This window comes from Dasypus novemcinctus, chromosome 1 (assembly GCF_030445035.2).
Source record: "Dasypus novemcinctus isolate mDasNov1 chromosome 1, mDasNov1.1.hap2, whole genome shotgun sequence".
NCBI classification, from domain to species: Eukaryota; Metazoa; Chordata; class Mammalia; order Cingulata; family Dasypodidae; genus Dasypus; species Dasypus novemcinctus.
Window position 1 is genome coordinate 162,344,667 of NC_080673.1, and position 20,883 is coordinate 162,365,549.

The window sequence follows — 20,883 nt, forward strand, 5'->3', positions numbered from 1 at the left end:
TCAATTAGCAAATGGACAGACCAAAGATTTAAGTTTCATGACCATACACCTATAAAGTCTGGTACTAACTATAGGTTGAAATAGAAGGGGCAAAAGTGCCATGTGTAGGGAAACCACAAATTAGTCCAACTCTCAAACTGGGGAACATAAATTCCAAAGTAAGGCTCACTGGCAGAGTGCCAAACCCCTGAGCTGTCTGCCCTGCCTATAGTGTCTGGATACCGGCAGACCCCTCAGGAGCCCTGCTATTTGAGGCAATATTTACTTTGCCGTCAATGAGGTCCTGCTGAGTTGTGCACAAGTGTGAACTCTGGAATGACATCTCAACTCATTTTGCAATCACTTAGCCATAAGAACTCGATCGTATTTACCATTCCCCCTTTTCGGTCCAGGTCTTTTTCCAGACGCATTCATGGTTGGTATTTGGTCATAGCCCCTCGGTGTCGGTGAGGCTCATCCCCAGGAGTCAGTCCCATGCTGGGGGAAGGTAGTGTGTTTATATACTGAGTTAGGCTTAGACAGAGGCCACATTTAAGTAATAAGGAGGTTCTCAGAAAGTAACTCTTAGGCAATAAATAATACTAGGCTGTTTCTGTTTCAAAAGAAAAGGTTCATAAGCACAATCATCGATATTAAGGGCCTCGTGTTTTGGTTCGTCTCCTTCACTAGGCACTGCCCCTGTACTCAGGGAATTCTTTCTGTCCCATTCGAGGAAGTAGCAGAACTCCCCAGATGGGAATTGGATATTCTTTTGGTTATTGTGTGGATCGCCACCTACCGTGACAATGCCCCATGAACACTTAAACCAATTCATCTGCCTTAGAGGCCTGCCCCAGATGAACCCTCCCATCACCGATGTTCCTGCACCAATGTTCCTCCCCTGCCACTGTTGTGGCCCTTCCCCAAAACCTCTTGGGAAGATTTTTAATATCTAGTTTTACTCCAATGCTTTCTTACACAATGATCAAAAATCACCAGGCATGCCTCGAAACAGAGTCAAAAAGAAAAAGTAAAATTTAAACAATAAAAAAAAAAGCAAACAGTTTATTCAGATATTAGAGTTTCCAGACATAAACATTTAAATAATTCTGATTTATATATTTAATATTGATATTTTCACCAGAACGATAGAATGTATATTTAGGCTGAAACGAAAATTTTAAATTTAAAAAAGCACAATGGTGAACATTAAGAATATAAAGATGGATTTAACTGTTGATTAAACAGAACAGAAGAGAAGGTTAGGGAACTGAAAGATAGGCCAGTTGAAAATACCGAGACTGAAGCATAAGAAAAAGATGAGGAAAAAAATGAGAGTACAATAGTTATATGCAACTTAGGGAAATGTATAATATATCTTTCTTGGAAGTCTAAGAAGAAGCAAAGAACAGAAATAGGACAGAAGCAATATTTAAAATGATACTGTCATAGAATTTTTCAAAACTTTCAAAATCCCTAGCTAGATACTGATTTCAGAACTCTTTCAGGTAAGTGCCATGTATTCTCTCCAGCACTCTCCTGCCACATTTATATCTTCATCTTTGTGATTCCTTATTTATCTCCTAGGATCTTCTTTCCAACTACATATGCTGTGTCAATTCATAGATAATATATACAGTTTGACACAAGAGACCAACAATAATACTTGTGGCTGTTACTCACTGTGGACAAGAATAACTGTTTTAAGATAAGGCATAAAATCCCCACTGTGGCACAGAGAGAGGGAGAAAGTTGATTCCTAACCTATGATAGTAATTAGCTTTTATGCATGAGAATAAGAATTTATAGCAGCTCTTAACAGCTGTCTGAAGCCAGTGGGAAAGAATCAGTTGAATAGCTACTGTACTGGAAATTTGCCTAGGAAATCAGAACCTTAGCTCTGTGTATAAATCTGTGTGAGTATTGCATATGCGTGAAATGTATTATTTTGACTCATATCTCTTTGTTCTATATAAATGTACCTGTCCTGACTTTGTTAAGAATTTATGTACTTAAAATGAGAGAGAATAAAATAGATTCCCCAGGGACTTTGAAATTCTCCTTTATATATGAATATCTTCAAAAGAATCCGATATTTGAAATATAATTTACACAATCTAATTTTGGATGTGTTTGTACTTCGTTCCATTTGACTTTTCAAGATCAGTAGATGTTAATAAACAAGTGTATCTGTACGACAGTACTGAAAAAACAAGCCGTGCTTTTGGGTGCCCCTTATAACTCACAGCTATTCACCCTTAGCCAAGTGCTCTGAAATGGTAATCTCTCTGCTGAATTACAGGATTGTAATGTGTTCTGTGGCAGCAGCTGTGTTCAGGTGGAAGACTCTCTCTGACTCAGAGAAGCTACTAACCCCCACAATAAAAGGTATGAGACAAAGCCTTAGAGAACGTTCTTTCAGAATCCACATAAAACATCTGCATCTAAGATTCTGCTGCCCTTTTAAACGAGGTCAGCTGTTTTGGCACAAGCTAATCTGTGTTTGTGCTTTCACCCTTCACTCTCTGACACAGCAAGATGAATTGTGCAACCCTGAAAAGCACATTAAAGGCAACCAAACAAATAAAAACCCCATAATTCAGTCACACGCTCGGGAGTTTCTGTCCAGTCTCAGCATTAGAATTTGGAAATAATTTTAAAACATTTTTGGAGAGGAGTTAGGATAAAAGAATCACACACTTCTTGGCATTTTTATCCTTCCTTTCAATATTTCATAAAGGAAAATTAAAAAACAAAAACAAAAAACATTTCTCCTTCAAAGAATACAATACAAACACGTAATTAAAATATAGTTTAGTATAGTTCTATCTACGGACTAAGCAAATTGTGCTGTGGGAATATAGTGGGAACATCATGAGGACTTAGGGTGTGACAAATATATGGAATGCTATATGATAAATTAGAGATAAATAAATGAAGAGTTTTGACAAATATTCTATATAAGGTAACAGCTTAAGAAAGGCTCAGAGGCAATAGAACATACCATACTGTTTATAAGCAAATAGTTGGGCAAATACATAGAATGCAAGGTTTGACAAGAGAAGAAGCTGTAAAAGTAGATATATTCAGAACCAGGTGTTAATAATATAACTAATTAATAGGGGTTTCATCTTAAAGGGAAAGTGTGACAACAGCATGCTATGATTAGCATTTTCAGAAGAACATAAAGTTGACAATGTGAAAAATATATACCCATATTCTCAACTCCACACTTACAATTTATGTAATTAGACTCAGTCAATTAAGCAGTGGCAGAACCAAGATTAAAACTAAAACTACCTTCCTGCATTTTATTTTGAAACATGCTTTTAACTCTTTGTGAGTGCTTTTAACTATTTTAATTAACCTCACCAGAATATAGTGGGCATAGAATTATCTTCACCTGGCAGTATTTTGAGTATTTTGAGGAGGTTAATAAGTTGTTGTTTTTAAGCATCTAGTACATTTTAGAATACATTTTATTTAATATTCCCTTTCCTGCACCTTCAAAATTGCTTTTTAATTCTTCTCATTATACCATATTCATTTCTTTAAATACTTTGTCTTCTGTGTTTCATCAATCAAGCAAAATGGCACATTTTAAATATTTTATTTCCATTGCAAAATATATAAACCAATTGTACACACACACACATTCCTTGTGGGCTCTTTTCATTTACTTGAATTTCTGATCTATCTCATAGCTGTGTAGCAGAATTATGATGTAATCTATCTCCAGGGAATTATGAGTTTGATACATCTCATTTGTGCATGGTGAACACTTTGGATATTCTTTTTTTTCTCCCCTTTCATTCTTTAAAAACCTTGTTTCCACAGTTGCCCACCCACAGTAAAGTTATTCACTTACAGCAAAAGTACAGATTGCCATTTAGAGCATTAATTGTGATTTCTGCCAAAGAAAAATATATACATGAAGCAGCACAGTACTGAATGTGGAGGATCTGAACCCAAAATGGAATACGTGCTAGTATATCTTGGAAAGAAACAATTGATTCCCATAAGCCCATGATGATGGGATCTCTAGAGGCACAATTTCATATCAGGAAGAATAGCAGAGTGCCACTGTAGACTCCCAGGTCCTGGTCTCCATGGAATATTCACAGTGTTTTACAAAACAATATGTTAATATGGGGAAAACATTAATCTGTATTTAATAATTAAGAACTTAGACATATACTGGAAGTCACAACAGTCCTAGTGTGTAAACATTATCTCCTTGGCTCATGAAAAAGCATGAAGATATGTATATACAGGGAACAACAACCTGGAGTACAACAAAATAATTAGATTGGATTATTATTTGACTAACCACACTGTCATGGTAAATACTGATGCTAAATAAGAAGAGGAGAGGTCTCCTTTTTTCTCCAAAATTTGATTTCAATAATAAAATGGTTGTGCCAGTTTAGATGTCACCTGAGGCAGCCTCTCAGAGTGGTCCATAGCATTAATGAGCTGTGAGACAACTGCCAGATGGTTTATGGGTTTATTCGTTATAAGACACAACCACAGTTTTTTAACACTAGAACACCAGAAAATTTTCATCTAGGCTAATTGTCACTTCTTTATATACTCTGCTTTGGGATTCAAATATCCATTAGGTAATGAGGAAATTAAGTGTTGGTGCCAATATTTCTCCTAATTAGATACTTTAAGTGGTAGACTTTGAGGTGGTGTTGATATATATATTTTCAGCCAATCATTATCAATATTCCACATGAATGAACATGTCATTATCCTTAAAGTTATCATGCACTGCATATAATTAAAGCAGTATGAGGGTTCTTGGGGAGAACAGGAGCAAAGAAACAGTTTTGTACATCTAAAGTCGGCTGCCTCAGAAGATTCATTCTTTTTTAACTTGAGAATTTTGGAACACTTGACAGCTATAATTTTCTCACCCTCTCCAGTAGAGGAACGTAACCTCAGGAACTGTATTCTCCTCTAGTGAAGAAGGGAAGGGACATTCTGCAGTCTTCAAAGCATACAAAAACTTTGTCTTTCCTGTATTTCTCTTCCATGCTGTGCTACAAACCTTGTAGCCAAAGGGTCAGTGGTACTCACTGCTTAAGGGAGATTTTTTTCCCTAGAATTGGGAGGCCATAAAAGAGCAGTTTTTAATGAATTAGTACTAGATGCAGTTCTTAGGTTATGCCAAACTCAGTGGAACCCCTCAATAAATGTTAAAGATAAAAAGAATTATCTGTAAACTCTTCTTCATCTTGAAAGCTTTCATCTTTCATCTTGAAAGCTAAGGTGCTTTTGATTTTCAAGAGTTTAGTTGACATTTTTATATGAAAATGCCATTTTGTTGGTTATAGTTTCATAAAAATGTTTAGAATTATCAGGAGGCAAAGCCTTGAAGGAGTTTCTTTCATCCCATCAACACATGTTTTCTAAGAACCTACAACATGCCTGTGCTACTGTGAGGATATGTAACAGTAAACAAACAGACACAAATACTCTCATACGGGAGTTCTAATGGTGGACAGACTACATCAGTAATCAAGGCACACTTGTATAATACATCTTGTGGCAATAATTACTTTGAAGAAAAATTATGTGAGTTGAAGTAAGGCCTTTCTGAAAAGGTAGAATTTCAGCAGCAATCTAAAGGAAGTGAAGGAGTGAGTCTTGTAGTTATTTGGGTGAATACTCTTCCAGTAACTGAGGTGGAATGTCCATGGCATGTTTAAGTTGCAGAAGAAAGTCCTCTGTGACTTCAGTAAGAGATGGGTAGAGTGTACAAGGTAGCCAGAATAAGAGCATTAGTAAAGTATGGATTTTGCCTTATATCTTAGTGAAATCTGAAGTCACTGGAGGGTTCTAAGCCAAGAGGTCACATGATCTGACTTATGCTTTGAACAACAGGGTAGCGAATTGAGTAGAGGTTATTCTAGGAGCAGGGTAACATTTCAGAGAACTTTGTAATGGTTCAAGCAGGGCATAGTCATGGTTTGAATCTGAATAAGGAGGAGAGAAGTTAAGAACTGGCCAGCTTTTGGATGCATTTAGAAGGAAAAGACAAAACAATTTGCTGATGAATTAGATGTAAGATGTGGAAAACAGAGAGGAGTATAAGATGAATCCAAGAATTGTATCTTGAACAATTAGAAAACTGAAGGTAGCTTTTACTGAGAAGGGAAAGACTGGAGGCACATCTATCTTATTCATCACAAGAATTTTCATAAAATTTGAAAGAGAATTGAAAGACGAATACCTACAAGATTATTTTTTCCTCAACCACACTTTAAGGGAGAAAAAATACATTTTGCTCTGAAAAGAAGCACTTATTTTCTCCGGAGACAGAGATGTGAGTGAGAGTCAGGGTTAGACACTGGCAGTGTCAGTGAAAAGGGTCCCCATAATAGCTTCTCATGGGATAAGCTTGGGTATATTCTAAAGTAGGGAAACTTGTATCTCAATTCTTGTTTTCTAACTGGGAGGATTTCAAGATTCATAGAGAAATCATGGACCCAGTATAGCACTGTGGCAGTTTGTAGCTTTGGTGAACCCCAGAAAATCCTCTTTTAAAACCAACCCATTCCTGTGCTTGTAAGCCTATTATAGGCTTGAAGTTTTGATTAAGTTACTTTAGTTGAGCGCATTTGATTAGATTGTGTGACCCAGGGTAGGTCTTAATCATTTTACTGGAGTCCTTTATAAACAGAGGAATAAAAATCTCAGACACAGAAAGAAAGCTACAGAGACAGAGAGGAACACAGAAGGTGAGAGATGGCCCTGAGAGCCTGAAGCTTGGTAGAAGCCACTTTAGCCAGAAATTAAAAACAAGGCATGGAAGAAAGGGGTGACAGGAGCCAATGTTGCCCTTATGCCATGCCATGTGCCTGATTGCCCACAGCAGTAGCTGAGGAAAAATGATCTCCTGACGGTGCCTTGATTTGGACATTTTCATAACCTCCTAACTGTGAGGTTTTTCCCTAATAAATTTCCATTATAAATGTCAACCCATATCTGATACATTGTTCCCAATAATTATCAAACTGAAACAGGCACTAAAGTGGGAAAAGAACCATAGTTAAATGAAGATGTTAAGCCCCATGACTCTAATGTAATAAGGACAATGAGTGCAAAAAGACTGAGAGACCAGTCAGCATAAGGGGACTCAAGTTTATGTTGAGAAAGTAACATACCTGGTAAGGGGCTAGATTGGAGTTGTGATAGAAAATTACATTTATCATAAAAAAGCTCTCAAATTATTATTTGTTTTGAAGCTCCTTTACCAACCTTACCATAATATAAATGATCATATCTTTAAGCAGCCCACCATTAGACACAGCTGAAAGTCATTAAGTTGGCTCTAGAATTTTTTGTAAATATGATCCTGTTTTTGTTTTTTGTTGTTGTTTTTTTATGTCCTAGTCAACAGATCACAGATAAATAGTAAACTTCCACAAAGAATCAACTGCAATCTTAGTTATACAATTAAAAGTGAATACCACGTAAGTGTCCTAGACTTAATGCGCAGGGAGTTATCTAAATTCATTTATTTTTCATCCAAACATATATGGAGGTGGAGCAGGTGAATGGTAATGGGCCTATTGCCTCATTTCCACCATTCTTTTATCAATCTAAGAATCTATCATCTAGTTGGTGATTGTAATTTTTTTTGGTAAATCCATCTCTGCCAAGAGATCTCTCTCTTTACTAATAGATGTAACAGAAATTTAAGACAGAGTCGCCACCTTCCTAGAAGCTGCTTGTCAACATTAGCAGAGCTCAGTTTTTACCTTCTGGTTCCTGGAATCAGACTTGTCTTGGATACTAGTTTGTATTTTAAAGAATTTTAAGCATTTATGGTGTTTTTTTTTCCCTATAATCTTTAAAGGCTATTTTTTCTCATATATTACAGAACACTATTACTTGGGTATAGGGAAAGTAGCCACCCAATGTCTAAACCAATGGAATCTCTAGATTTTTAGGGTAGCCTAGGGAAAAATTAAATATAGATTCAAAGTAATAGCTTATCAAAACTATTATTTTGTGTTTTTGACTTCTATCAACACCAATTCTTTCCTTAATTTGTGTATCACTTTTATACATCCAAATAGAACAACAAATACTTAGCATTTCACTAAATTTTTTTCCCTTCCACCATTTTGCTAAATATTTGTCTGGAGTAGGCCCTGTATATAATTATAATTATAATAAAAATGAGAATGATAGATTTATCAGCATTCATAAATCTTTGATGAGTTGCAGTGGCTGCTGAGGTAAGTAAAACCTAGAATGTGCCCTCAAAGAATTTGTAGTTCAATTAAGGAAATACACATTAAACAAACAAACACAAAATATTGGACTATCTTTGGGGTCTATACAAAGTGCTCTGGGAATACAGCTGAGTACCTATGATGCCGGGAAACAAGAAGGTAAAAGTTTGTAGTGTGTGACTGCGCATAGATTTAATTATGTATTTGGGAGAGAGAGATATGAAAGCAAAGATGGCTTATTTAGTTTCCTCAAAACATCCCTCCAATTACTTATATCTTATTGGGCTACCTTTCTCACTTTTTCTTGACAGTCAACATTCTTGATTGGATGTTCTGTGTTCATTGACTTTTATTTTTTAGTTGTTTTAATTAGGAAAGTTGTAGATTTACAGAATAAGATATTTTTTGTTGGTTAGTAATTGGATTCTTAAATATTCAGTCAGTCCCCCATCTCCAATATTACTCTGATACTATTACCACAGAATGTTACCAATAACCATCTAGTCAGCAAGTCAAATAATACTCTATAATCAATCATCCTTTTTAAACCCAAGACTGTCAATTTTTCCTTTAATAAGGAAATTTCCTGATCTTTAGAATTGTTCACTCTGTACTCTGCTTTACTGGTAGATTTTCTTTATCTTCATTAAACCAACTTCTGGATTGCTCAATTCTCAATTCATTACCATCCCATTCTACAGGTTTAAACAGTGCCCCCATAAAGATGAATCTCTAATCATTGCCTTCAGTTTTAATGTCTCCTTTTAGCCCAAGTCACAAGGTTGACATAGTAGACTAACCTACGAGACTCTCTAGGTTTGACCTGGTCTTTATAAGTAGTCAATATTAGGCTTCACTTTTCTTAATTATATAGTTACTCAGAGTGCTTATAAAATTCCTATAATATCTTGCTCTTGTTTTTATCTTCATTACTCTCTTCTCCCACTGTTACCAAATATAAAACTTTTCTATACCATGATGTCTTTTGTGATGAAGCCAAAATAATAGCTCCTGTGAGCTATTAAAGCATATATTTTCTGTTACTTATGAAGTAAAAAAATTTTTACCTTATATTATAAGTATTGATGCCCCTCTAGTCTTTCTTTACTTTGTGTGGCAAAAGGGCAGAAGATTCTGGGGCTAGGCCAACATGCATTAATACCCATGTTTCCCATTTCCAGTTACATAATATTGGAAAGAAAACATTAATTTTCATTCTTTATCCCTTACCTCAGGTTTCTCAAATTTGGCTGAACATTAGAACACTTGGGTGCTTTTAAAATACTTACGGCAGAATTTATACCTCCAGAGATCCCTATTTAATTTGGAAGTGGACTGAACATTGGAAATTTAAATCTTCCAAGTCTTTTATAATGTTTTCCAAGGATGAGGATATTTATTTAAGGTAAAGTACCCAACCATCTTTGTTTTCTTACCCAGTTCTTTCCCAGTACGTAGCAAAATGTCTCTCACATTCTATTTGCTTAATAATTATTTTTGGATGTGAAACTCTGTTTTTGTATATTGTTAGTTCATAAATGTTCATGAAAAATGAAAAACAAATCTTAGAATGGAGAATCTACTACAAAAGCAAGAGAAAGAATTGCATACTACATGTTGGTCAATTTAAAAAATAGGTGTAGTGTCAGCAAGCAAACATTAAAATAAAGAGTTAATCAATCTAATTTCAATGGTTTCCAAAGCAAGCAGTAGAATGATGGAGATTTATCTGGTAGGGAATTCTTTTTTTCTGTTTATAGAGGTCTTAAAGGAGAAAGAAGTATATGTCTTTTGAAATGAAAGCTTTGTCCAATACCTGGCTGATAAGATCGCACTCAAGCAATTAAAATACACTTTCTCAGTTTCTTGCTATGGCAGGTAAATTCAAGTAAAACCGAAAAAATTTTCAGGACATGAAAAACCTCAAAATATGCAAATATCATCTTAGCTCTGACATTGGATCGTCCAATCCAACTCTGAGTTTTAGTGTCATCCATTCATCATTTCCTTGGTTGATTTTGCCATCCATCGCTTTTGCACTATCAGCCTAATGTTGATAAAATGAAAAAGGCAAATAGTGTCTTATTATTGTGAAAACAGTTTTAATCTGTACATGTCTCAGAGATTCCCAGGAGTCTGCAGATCAAACTCTGATCTAGATGCATCAAGAGTATACAAATGAAACATAAATACAAGAAAAAAGTGCATGTGTGTATATGTGTATATATATATACATATCCTCCAAGCTGTGATATAGTCATTTATTCATAAATGTGACTATTACTGAAACCAAGGGAAGTATAAATGTATTAAAACCCCTAAGAGTGTTCTAAAATATTTCAGGAAAAAAATAAATGGCTTCTATTCAAATCCTTCCAACTGGCATGATAGAACAACATTGTTTAATGTGTAGCTAGATATGAAAAAAAAATAATTTGGAAAGAGTTCCATAGCATTTAGTGCACACCTCATTCAAGAAAAAAATATAAATAATGAGACATGAGAATTTGTTAGCCAACTGTCCAGACCAAGACAGAAACAGGATAAACTAATAGTAGAGGATAGAAAAATAGATATTTTTATGAGAATAAGGGGTATGAAGTGGAGTCTATGGGGAGATAAACACAAAAGAATTCTTCTAAACAAAAGTTTTGAGTATCCCCTATGTACCAGACATCATTAACAATATCAGGATTACAACTATAAAAAGACTGACCTGGTGTTTGCCCTCCCCAAGTTTACATATTGAAAGCATTGATAAATGACAGGCTGTAATGCTTTGGTTCATGTGTTGACACTGGCCAAATGTAGCAATACCAAAATGTCCAGGTTTCAAAAAAAGATTACATTATATACAAAGAAACAGGAATTGATGGCCTGGGTAAAAGGGAAGATTAGAAATTTACAGGCCATCAGTGAAGAGGACAAAGCCTGGGACATAAAAAAGACTTTAAAAAATGACCCTAAATATTCTCAAAGAGCTAAAGGAAAACATGGAAAAAGAACTAAAGAAAATCAGGAAAATAATCTATGAACACAAAGAGACTATCCATAGAGAAATGGAAATGTTTGGTCCATCAAACACTGGCCTAATTGTTACTGTGAGGATATTTCATAACTTAAAGCATCAATAAGTTGATTACATCTATGGCTGACTATATCTACAATCAACTGATGAGATTGCCTTCAGCAATGAAAGATGTTTCATCCAAACATTTGATGGCCTTAGAAGAAGTGGTTTTAATGGTCAGAAGAAAGAATTTCTATTTCTGCTTCAGCCAGCCAGCTTTTCCTGGAAGTTTATTCAAAACTTTCATCTGAGTTCCCAGCTTTCAGCCTGCCCTATGGAATTTGGACTCATGCATGCCCACAGTCATGTGAAACAATTTTATAAAATTTCATATTTACAGATATCTCCTGTTGCTTCTGTTTCCCTAGAGAACCCTGACTAACACAGTTTTGGTCCTGAGAGTAATTCTTGAGAAACAGAATTTCTGAGTTGGTTCTGGGGTTTTTGCAATTGGGTTTTACTCTGATTAGAATCAAAGGCACTAATGACTCTTTTTCCAATAATCAAGAGGCTCTTGTACTCTAAGGCATGAGTTGGCAATAGAGACAAAATATCACCACTAGTTATGGCTACTCAAATGCTTGAAAGAAGCAAGGATCTGGGTGAGAGTGTTTTTGACATCTTATAGAGTTTTGTGGCATTAAAAGGTACAATGATGTCGATTGCTTGTTCCTAAATTATGTTGGTTACCATTATAAATGAAAAAAATGAGCTGAATGCTTCAAATTTGCAACATAATCATAATGTGAAGAATGTGAAAGTTCCTATGTGTGTCCTGAAAGAAAATCTTATTTTATGTAGCTGCAGACTTGAGATTTCTGAAAAGCAGACCAGAGTCTCATTGTGTGAGTAGCAGAATTACAATGGAAATTAAATTCCCAGCCTTGCGTGGTGCCTGCTGTTAAATTGTGGCCATTGCTTGCAAAGGAATGGTATCTGGAAAATTGGAATTGGGTCATATGGGTTGATAATGATGGCAGTGAGGACATTGAAGCACTAAATTCTGCTGAGTCTCTGCCAGATAAACCTGTACTAGACTGCCCTGAGGAAACGATCATCCAACCTCCACCTGAAGAGATCAATTCTCTCTCACCAGAAAAAAACTGCAATAGAATGCCCTGAATTAATTGGCTTGCAATATTCTTCAAATTCTTCTCTTGACTGCCCCACCACTATCCCTCTTTTCTTTCAGACCTGTAATTAAAGTCTCAATAGGTCCCTAAAAGTGGAATCCATGAGAGGCTATGCTATACTCCAAAGAAAGTGTATGAGTTCTCTAATTTATATAGACAGTAATCAGGAAATATGTTTGAGAATGGATATTAAGGTGTGGGATAATTCTGGAAGGAATATAAAGTTGGATCAGACTGTACTTATTGATATAACCCCATAAAGCAGAGATTTTTCAGTTCAATGTTGTAGCTCAAGAGGTTAGAAAGGGCTGTGACAGATTTTTGGTGGGCAGATGGCTGAAACATAGACCAAAAGATGGCCGACATTACCTGAGGTTGAAATGCTAGAACTGCCATGGTATAATGTAGATTAGGGGATCAAACAAGCTTAGAGAAAATGGAATGCTAAAGTGGATTTATCATGTAAGATCTGCTCACCTACCCCAGGAATGTTCAGAGGATATACCTTTCACCAGGACCATGAGGAACAAATTTGTGAGACTAACTCCATCTTCCCTTAAGATCTCTGTGATTGCCCTTCTCTGCAGTTCATATATTACTGTAGGAACTTCTGTCGTTGAACTGGGATGCTTAAACACAATAGGGATATATTTGGATTCCTACTTGGCAGAAGCCAAGTGGGAGCACTTAATTGCCAAAGACAAGGTGAGGTGGTTACCATAATGGACAGCAGACTCAAACAGCAATCAAAATAGTCTGATTTACATAGACTTATGGCATTGGTTAGTAGATCGGATGTGCCTAGAAGTAAAATAAGCAATCTAACAAATTCCTACATGATCTGTATAAGCAAAAGATTTAGGCCAGGGGAACAAAAGTAATGGGATCATGGAATGAGTAGTAGAAGAAGGTAGTGATAAATACAAACTATCACTACATGTTCAGTTATAGAAACTAGGACTGTAATGTTTATGAACATTTCTTTCTTGTTTGGTTATGAATATGCTTGTATATGCATATTAAGAAAATGTCTTCTTTTTGTACCCTATCTTATCCCCTTACCATATGACATAAATTACACTAATTTCATGTCATAATATTTAATTTATAGGATATCAAGTTTTAGAGAGAATATTACCAAAGGGTTTGAGCCCTATTCTAAAGAGATTCAGCATTTCTGATTATATGCAGAACAGTTGAAAATTGTTAGATGAAAAAATGTCTGTTATTGTTTTTTTATTTAGATATTAAGTATGGTTTAGGGTGATGTATGTAGCTGCCAAGTTCACAATGGATGATTTGTAATGGTTAGGTAGATGTGTCAAGTTGCCCAGGTTATGGTACTCAGGTGTTTGGTCAAGGAAGCACTGGCCCAAATGGTTACTGTGATTATATTTTGTGGGCTTAAATTATCAGCAAACTGATACATCTACAGTTGATTATATCTACAATCACCTGAGGATATTGCCTTCAGCAATGAGAGATTTTTCCTCCAATCAACTGAAGGCATTAAAAGGAGAAGTGATGATTTCATCACTCAGAAGAGAGAATTTCTATCTCTACTTTAGCCAACCCACTTCTACTGGGGAATTCTTCCAAAACCTCCACCGAAGTTCCTAGCTTGCAGCTTGTCCTATGGAATTTGGACTTGTGCATCCCCACAGCCATGTGAGACAGTTTTATAAAATCTCACAATGTTTACAGATATCTCTTGTCAGTTCTTTTTCTGTGTAGAACCCTGACTAATACACAGGCATTAGTACAAAATGAGTAGGTTGGCTGTGGCTAGCAGGAAAAACAATAACTCGTTATTAAAGAATGGAGAGCAATGGGTTTTAATTGTTGAAATGCTGTAAAAAGGTAATAATTTTGTTACAAGAATAAAAATTTAAATAAAAATGCCCAAAAAACTAACTGTGAAGCACAAAGATTGAATCCTAGTGTAAGCTATGGACTATACTTAATAGAATAATTATAATAACATTGTTTTATTGAAACTATTGGAAGACAGTCATGAGTCCTAACTAAAAATCAAGATTTAGGCCAAAACCTGCTGCTTATCAGAATTTCTTCCTCTCCCATTACTAACATTCTTTCCTGAGTTTGCTTAGAGGCAGTCAAACTTAACCACAGTCAAACTTAGCCACTGATGGGGCATGCACAGACTCAGGTATATTACATCCTTGCCCCTTGAATGAACCCTGAGACTCTAGGAGAAAAAAATCACCTTCCTCAGGAACAAGATTACAGGGATGAGAAGTCATCAGAGGCAAATAAAATGTGAGGTGTCCCTCAAAATGGCCAACTGGCATGTTTCTGCCATATATAGACAGTCCTACAAACAGCCAATCAGAATATGAATCCCCATCACTGTCCCCACATCACTTTGTTTACATGATAAAAATCTCCAATAGTTCTTGGGTCAGGGAAACAGATTTATGCTTGTATTCTGTCTCCTTGCCAGTTGACCTCATCATAAGACTCTTTCTTTTCTCAAAATCCTGGTTTTGTAATATTGCATTCTTGCACAACAGGCAGTGAGCCTGTTGCTTAGTATATTATCATCAATTGTAACAAAGTTACAAAATGTTAATTATGAGGAAAACTGTGTATGTGAGACAGACAATATATGGAAATTTTGTTCTATCTGCATGATTTTTTTTGTAAACATACAAGTGCTTTAAATAAAAAAAAAGACAAAAAAACAAAGCCATGAAAAGGAGATAAAACAGTAAGGACAGAGTAGTACCTGTATGCTAGGAGAAAAGGAAGAGAGAAATCATCATATTATAGCAAGCTACCTATTTACACAGAACTGAAAGGTAGGAATATCAACATAGCAAAGTCACAGGTTGGATTCCTTAATATATATAAATATGAACCCTGGGAGAAATACAAAACTAGCTTCCCTAACAATATCCTTCCTCCTCTGCTTACTTTGGACTAATCTCTCTTTCCCAGCAAACCATGTTCTTTTGAATGTCTGATAGTCTGGATTCTTTAAGATCCACCTTAAAAAGTGACTTCCCATTTCAACCCTCTAACCAAACAAATATTTCCTCCACTGCCATACAGTATACTGTACATCTGCAACCATTTTAATGTTTCTGATGTTTTATCATATTTATTTTTCTATCTTAATAGAGTTTGGAAAATGAGCCTCCATTTTATCAAGGTTTCTGCTAACATCATGACTAATGGGCTGATATCTTAGCCCTATGAAACTTCTTTAGAAATTTCTCTGATCACTCTTACACTAGAAAAGATAAATAATTAGAAAGGATAGTTAATACATCCCTGAATCCAACTGCTCTATATACACTGCAGCTTTAAAGAAACAGATTTTAAATGACTGTTGCAAATTGCCACGATTTTTCAGTAAATGTAAACATTCATTTTTTTCTGAATTGAAAACATCTTAAAGAATTCGGAGTTTTATGTATAAAGCAGATGGCTCAATTTCATTTACAAAGTTCAGTGTATCTAGGGAAAATTGATGGTAAATAGCAAAGTAGTGTGATTGAACAACTATTGTGCATAACACATAAATAAAACATACCTGTAAACTATTCAAAGAGATAGTTAATTGTTCCACCTGCAATAGAACACAACAATTGAAGTGTTTTGATAGTACCATTTCTTTGCTAACTCACTTAATATTGGCTTTTTGCAACTTTGGGCCATATTTCTCTAGACCAAATCAAGTTCCTGAACTCAATCATTTTTTCTACAACTTTCCAGTGAACAAATGAAATAAGCCAACCAAAGCCTGGATAAATTAAAGATGGATGCAGGAAACCAATTACCTGGGCCATAATATCCTACCCTTCATTACAAAAAGTAGTGAGGAGAGATTCCTTTATGCTTATATTTCATGTCTATCATTTTAGGTGCCATGATGCAGGACACACATAAAAACCTTTTCTTTCAGATGGTTGATTTTTAACAATGGTCAAAACAGAATGATATCAAAATAATCACACAGAAATTATAACCTGGAACCGATGAAGGAACCTAAAATTTATGAGCATTTTAGTATGTTTTTGGTGTGCTCTGATTTGTAACTTATAACAGTTCTAAGACGTAGTTTGGGCAGGTATCATCTGTATTTTACAGATGAACAGTTAATTATCACCAAATACCACACAGCTTCCTGGTGGCAGACCCAAATTTAACACTCATGCATTTTCACTCTATATCCAATGTTCTAAAAATAAAAAATAAAAATAATTTTAAAAGATAACATTGAGAGCTTTAGCTAACAATTTGTTGTATTAAATAGTATAGGAAATAAAATGAAGTATTCATGGATAGGCAATGAAGAGTGGATGAAAACAGAGTGCCCAGAAAATAGTGGAAACGACAGTGGTGAAGTGATCTTTAGAAGAGAGCTTGGTGCAGCTTCTGACAGCGTTATACTAAATGTGCTAGGTAATGGTTTCAATTCGTAAGTGCGACATTAACTTCACTCTCCTCTGGTTTCACAGAAAGAACTTATAACCAGTCATTTCCCAAGGTTGGGTCTTTGGTCCTTCTATTGAGAGTTGTTTATAGTGTCATCAAAAGAGGCAGGAGCTGTTATAGTGTGCAGTGAACTAGACAGGACCAAGGGGTTAAGCTAACTGAGTAACCTTAGCCAAGTTACTTAAATACTATATACACCCTCTCAGTTTTCTCAGCTTTAAAAATAATAATAGTACAATTACTCTATTAAGTAAAGGTAATACATGTGAACAGTTCAGAATGATGTTTAGAACATTAGTTTTTCCAAGTGAAATCTTGAATTAATTAATTTATCTATAGAAGATTCGTATCCAAAATGGAAGTTTCCTTCTTTTTGTTGGAGCCCATGATAAGGATGATGGCTAATGAAGAATCTTGAAATATTGTACTTTTTAAAAAAGTGCACCTGACTGTTGGGTCATAAGGAAATAAAATCATTTCTCAGATGAAATCCAACTTTTTTCAGTTATAATGACCCTTAGAAAGGATTAAAAAAAAAACATCTCAAGTATATTCTTATCACACACACAGTAAAATATAATTAACCTTAGTTCTTCAGCATCTACATTTAAAGGCTAAAATCAGAGTGATGTTCCTCCTTTTCGTTCTCCTCCACTTCATTCTTCCTCCTTCTGGATTTTGACCTCTGGGTCTTAGAAACATGCAAGATATATTGAGATCTTTGATCTCATTAACATGTTTTGCAATTCATTTTTTCTGTTCCCATCTAGTTAAAATAGATTAGTACTCATAGATATTAAGTTACAAAGCCCAGGTCAGTGCACTAAGATATTGCAAGTCAAAGCAGGCATTTAATTCTTCACTTCATTTAAAAAATTATTCAAAGACTGGAACAAAAAGAACTTGAAAGGTTATTTAGTCTATCTCTTGCACCTTAGGCAAATTATTTCTGGAATGTATTCATGGCACTCTGTTTCATGCCTAAGAAATCTCCAGAAAAGAGACTTTGTATTCTACTTATCTTCTTATTCTAGTCTATAAAAACACAAAATAGTCTTAATCTTAAACTTGTATCTATAGAGTAATTTCATTTTATTTCTTCTTTGTCCTTTGAAGAAATAATTGAATGATTTTCCCTGTTATAACCTTCTCATATTTTTAAGTTCCTCTTTCAACTATTGTTGATCTCCCTCCTTTTCCTTCAGCATTCTCTACTTCACTGCAAGTGTAACTTATACTGTGATAAATTTCAGTAACGCCCCAGTGCCGAAAATGAAAAACAACTGACTAAAATATATTTATTTAATCTCCAGTTGTATTCTGTTTATCGTGGTAAAACAATGCATGATACTTTTTACAAACTCAAGAGAGTTGGCTTGGGTTGGATGGTTGTACTTTAAAATGTGCACATTGCATAAATATATTTGTTAAATTCCCTGATTCCTTACATTTTTACATTCTCTTCCTCATATCCCTTTGTTTACTATACATTTTAAAACATATGGTAATAAGTTATTTTTGTTGCAACTAGGCTCAGTCCTAAGTTCAGAAGACCAGTGTGTTTTTATATTTAAATAAAAGAAAAAGACTTTCTTTTACAATCTTTGTGATGACTAATTTCATGTGTCAACTTGAACAGGATATGGTGTTCATTATTTGGTTAAGCAAGCAGTGTCCTGGTTACTACTCTGAGAGTATTTCATAGATGGATTTAAAGTATTAGTCAGTTGACTGCATCTACAGCTGATTACATCTAATATCAACAAAGGAGATTGTCTTCAGCAATGAATCCAATCAGAGATTGGATTTAAAGAGAGAACTGAAGATTTCAACAACCGGAGAGAAGAAGTTCTCTCTCTACTTCAGCTATCCTGCTTCTAAGGGGGAATTCAACTTTACCTTCAGTATATTTCAACTTGTGGCCTACCCTACAAGAATTTGGACTTGCCAATCCTTATAGTCCTATGAGCCAATTCCTATAATAAATATAATTTATCAGTTCTGTTTCCCTGGAGAACCCTGGTTAATACCATCCTTCTTTATACTTTAAATTGTTTGCTTTTGTTGTCATATTCACTTGAAGGGTCATACTTTGTTTTGAATAATCTCTCTATCCAGCCTATTCCCTACCAAAGTTGCCCCTTATTTTGTGAGATGGAGTTCATTGTGATACTGCTGAAAATTGTGCTCTTCATAGCATGGTCTCAATTGTTGCCAGTCATATGTTTGAACGGAAATAATATTATTCAGGCTCAGCATTTTCAGTGATGGATAATCAGTCTATAAAACTCATGGATATCTAGTTGTACATGAGTTTTGGAAGAGTCTACATGATGGAAGATAGGCTGTATGCAGGCTGAATATGACTCAGAGAAACTTACAAAACATTATGATGAATTCCAAATGCAATAACTTTCCAAGTTCTAGTTCACCAATCACTTTCCTATGCAGATACAACTTCATAATTTTTAAAATGAAGGAAAAAGGAAAGAAAACTTGAGTGATAAATTGAGAAACCCTATCAAGAGGTACAGATTATTGTGCTCCTTTTTGCATTGCAAAGTTGCTTCAACTTCCTTTAGCTACTAAGCTGAAGAGATATTTAATTAGAAGTCCTAATAAGAATATTCATGTGATGCAAGGAAAAAATAACTTCTTTCACATTTTGGAGGCATTTTTCAGAGAATACAAGAGAATAGGAGGCAAACCAAGGAAGATGTATATTTCTGAATTCTTCAACAGTGACTCTGTTTAACCTTATAACTTATAAAATTGTGGATCTAATAAAGTGTTTTATATGAAGGTACTGAAGACACTAAACTGTTTCTCCCTTGCCAAGCTAACTAACCAATTAATATTTCTATGTTTTCTCTATTAGCAGTATAATAAATTTGCACATGGTATAAGTTGGCCTAAATGATATACTGAAATCCACTTGTCAGAGAGAAAGAGGGAAGAATCATTCACAAGGCCTGGCAATCTGAAGAAAGGGCGTTATTTGATGACCCTAGAGTAAGGCCTAGGAGGGATGCTCCTAGAAGGAAAGTGCTTCTTCACAACCAAAACTGGAGCTCGATCAGGTACTCCTAACTGCTCAAAACAGTCCTTTGAGTCTCCATTTTTGACCAGCTACTGCTTACTGGAAACCAATGAGTGCATTATTTACACTGTTTCAGTGTAAATATATATATTTCTAATCACTATTAACTAACTCTTCAGTAGTGCATTAAAATTTAGAAAATTCTTGCTATTTATTATTCTAAGACTTAGTAATAGTCATTGGAGATCTAGGAGAGGAGAAGCATTCCCTATAAATGAGAATTACCTGGATATTGGCACCAATGCAGGTAATTCAAAGTAGATAATTGGATCGTGGCAGACAATAGCGGGTCAGGTTGTGAAAAGAATAGAACAAATACCCACAAATAGCAATAGTAAAAGGAAAAGACAAAACAAAAAATCCCCAGACAAGGAAGCTATGGATGCTTCTAACCATGTTATCCCCCAAGGCCTCTCCAGAAGAACCATGTGTTGTTAGGCAGGAGAGTTTAATAAAAGATACTGCACATCATGCTAGCGCAGACAAAAATCTTGGAAGCTGTTTAACCATGGCTATTTAAATGAAACTAAATGGTCAATTATCTTTGATCCATAACTTCATTCAGAGTAATTATTTCCATAGGGTGATTTGATGTGTCAAATGTTATTGTTTATGTTATTATCCAACTAACTTTCAATTCAATTTAGTTTTTCTCTACCCCTTCTGCTACAAGAAATTATGAATGCCTTCTTTTTCAAGCAGATAATTCTCCAGAATTTTATAATTTTCTCTTCCACTTTTTCTCCACATTTATATAGTCTAATAATTCCTTTGCTTAAGATTTTGTGGAAAAAAAAAAAAGATTTTGTGCAAGTGGTTTTTTCTCAAATCAGCCAGTCAGTTGCCTTTTTACACCATGGGTTCTCATTTTCGCTTATACTCCAT